We start from the raw sequence: 3,614 nt of genomic DNA, 5'->3' as shown, positions 1-3,614 counted from the left end.
TTATGTTTTCATAGGCGAAGTCAAGAAGGTGGCTCGTTTTGGTATGTTCCAATGGCGGATTTCTGACTTAGCGGTTTTGCATTTCCGTGTCCCCCGCAGTTGAAGTTTTGAAAAATATTTAGGACCTATTTTCCAGAAGAAATCGAATCCGTTTAGGCAACTTGCGGCCCATCCATCTGCTTATTGGTTTTTGGGGCGAACGTTACGTCAGCCTCGTGAACTTTTGACACAATTATCCCACATAAGTCTTCTACTCAAATTGGTCCCGATTTGACTTGTTCAAGAAAGGTGAGCGTTTTTGAGAAGCCTGCACAGAAGTTTCGAAACCGCATTGGAGTTTCGGGATTATTGGCCCAGTAGTAGATGAAACCGAAGATCAACATACAGTGGTCACTATGTCCCAATAGAGCGTTGATTTACACCTGATCAACGAAGAGTCTTTCGTTAGTGATTACCGAATCAAGGAGCAATAGCCGTCAGTTTGCCCGGTATCTGGTGGGTGCGAAGACATGCTGAATCTATGCACTGTGATGAAGACCTTGGTCAGTGCCACTGCAAATAGTCCACTTGATGCGACGCGCTGGAGCTCCGTCCAGGAGATCCTTTAAGCTGTGACATCACCTCCTAGAAAGAGATGGGTGAATCGGCACCTGTAAGAGAGTTGATCAAGTGTTTAGATGGGGAATTGGTTGTCCTCTGGAGGACTTAAAGGGCAGCGGCAGACCACACCGAGTAAGAGAGAATCTCACACCTGCAGCGATATGTTATTGCAAAGTTCAACACAAAAACGAGCAGAAGTGGTACAAGGTTGGGCGATCAGGACAGATAAGCAATGCACCAGCTCTTCCCTGTTTTAAGTCAGCTCGAAAAGTAGAACGCCGTCGATCGACATCGCCGCGTTAGGGACCCGTGGTGTCAGCCAGGTCTGCGTGAGTGCGTTTTTGGCGGCCGTTTCAGGCAAGCTGATTGTGTAGTACCGCAAAATTTGTTGAAAAGGCCGAGGAAGTTTGTGGACAAGCTTCTCGTCACTGATTCTGCTTCCTCCAAAGATGAAGAGCCAAGAGGCGTGCTACTAGAGTGCGTCGCAGATTTGCTTGGTGTATTCTAGGATTGCGTCTAAGGCACCAAAAGGGCTTCTGCGGCACAATTGTCTGCTTGGTGATTTTCAGATGTGTTTTCATTTACAGTGCGTTATCGCCCCTTGAAAGCTTGGTTCGCGCGAGCCTTTTAACACAATGGAACGTTTCCTGTCTTGGGAGAACATTTCGAGAACATTTCTAGCTCATTTGATACCACCTTTTGGGTGATCAGATTCATTGTTTCTCACGAATTTCGAGCACGCATGCGTCTGCGTAATTTTTTGGTATTTTAGCGCGGCTTGAGTGCTAAGGCTTTTCTGTAAGGTCCTCTTCTTTGGCAGCAGCACCAAGAAATAATCCTTTCGGTGGCGTTTCCATGCGGCTCGCTTCCGAATAGGATTGCGCCTCGAAGCTAGCCAGAATTTGCCGATTTAACAAATTTTATCTGACTGAATTCGCTTTGTTCCTCGCTTTTGTGGACTCCCAAGATGCTAGCGGTCAGCGTAGCCGGCTGGGTGTGCGGCAGAGTTTCCGCCTTGCCGTTTTTGGGTAGCTGGCTCCGGATGTAAGGGTCGTGAGCGACACCAGTGTCCACGATCGAAGCGGTCACTTTTGATGCAGTAGAGACGGATACTGGCTGTCCCACATTCTCACTGGCTATAGAGTCCTCGTGACAATCTCCGTGTGTCGCGGCACAAAACGTCTTGAATTCACAGAATATCCATTTCCCCCACATCGTCTGTGGTCCTTCGACGACCTTAGAGAGCAGCCTGTGTTGTTTTGACCCATGAATGAGACTGGGTGCACCGCAGGGATTCCGTGCCACCTGACAGGATTTTTCTACGCAGAGGTGAGGATTGGTAAATTTAACAAAATAGGGCAAAGGTTATCCAGTTATTGGATTAAAGGGCGACTGAATTCTTTCCCCAATTTGCACGAGGAGAAAAGGAACGGTTTCGAACGTAGTGTGCAAGGTTCGGGCGGTTGGTGCCCGGTATAAACTTCCTCTGGCAGTTTTTCACACTGCACTTAGTGTTCCTTTTATGGGAGAAATCTCGTTGTGAACCTTAATGTCCCACGCAAGGAGCTTAAAGGGCGATGACTTGATCTTTTGCGCTTATGCCTTCCGGGCGAATGGGGGCCACAACAGTAAACGCAACCCGGATGCTCGGGGCAATAGTCTTGATCAACCGGATGTACGAAGATTTTTCAGGTCTGGTGTTGTCGGATTTGTGGCTCTGGCAGTAGAGTTCATGAGCCACGACTGTGTTTACGACCGGAGGGGCCACTGTTGACGCAGTGAAGCTGGATACTAATGGTTTCAGATTCTCACTGGCTGTAGGGTTCTCGTACCATCCCCGATGCGGTGGTCAACGCTTGTTGTTGATTCCCCGGTAGGATTTGCCGCCTGTCTCCGAATGTCTGTCCAAATACAGCTCAGAAGTTGTGACTATGGTGTGAAGTTAACTGCGCCTTTACCGTCGGATAGCGATGATAGCTCTACGCACATTGGGAGCTACATCCACACGGGGCTTGGCTCCCTCCCAGTGGGCTGGGCTTTAGTGGTTGAGTTTCAACTGCAGTCCTGGGTTGGGACAGGCTGAATCGGTGCGCTTTCAGAGGCATAAGGGGTCTCACCGTCGCGTCGGTTTAGCCATGAGTATGGGGTCATCTGAACCGGTGCTAAACAGAAGCCTGTTTTGTACCTCTACTCCAGAACGGCTTTGGCCCGTCTTTTGCTCTTCTAGATGGCGTTCCTGGTCGTAGGTTAAACTTTTTGAATTTCGACAATTTGCTTCCAGATATTCTTCTTCTGTCCGACTGATGTGGAGAAAGGGTGACCAGAAGGTCATGTTTTTACGTCATTTACTTCAGGCGTAACCAATCTGTGTGAAGCGACTCGTGGAAGGGCCCTGTTAAAGACTACCGAGGAGCGACTGTCTCTGCTTTGTTGGCTTGATTTGTCTGCAGAATCACTCCCAGATAATAAGTCTTTCCTCCCTTATGCGCCAGTCTACTTGAGATGCATGGCGGTTGTAAATGCCGCATAAAGGAGCCGGACGACGTTTGCCGCCAGCAGACCCGGGATGGACAGCGCAAGGGAGAAAGTTCATTGTCAAATTTCGTGGAGGTGGACGTGTTCTTTGCGTTCGTACTAGAAAGGAGAAAGGAGGAGAGTACAGGAGAACAGGATATGCGTCCATTATCGCAACTGTGAAAGAACGCCCACAATGGTCCTTCCGATTTAGCAGTATGGATTTGATTTAGTTGAGTTGCGGAATTCATTGCAAGCTTAAGTTAGAGCAAGCTGGCGCAGACAAACTGGTCAGGAGAGTTAGCCAGTTGGTTAACATTGTCGTCATCTGAGCCAATGTATTCAAAGTACCACTAGGCTCTGCAGGTGTGACAATGCATACCAAGTCTTACAATCGGTGGACACAGATTGTGCACAACTGTTGTGGTTCAACGATGCCTGTACAGAGCAGCCTGCAATAAATTCAATCATGACTGAGACGATGTGCCGGAACCTGGGTC

Source organism: Opisthorchis viverrini, assembly GCF_000715545.1.
Source record: "Opisthorchis viverrini unplaced genomic scaffold opera_v5_448, whole genome shotgun sequence".
In the NCBI taxonomy this organism is placed as follows: domain Eukaryota; kingdom Metazoa; phylum Platyhelminthes; class Trematoda; order Opisthorchiida; family Opisthorchiidae; genus Opisthorchis; species Opisthorchis viverrini.
Note: the sequence above shows the minus strand (reverse complement) of the source record.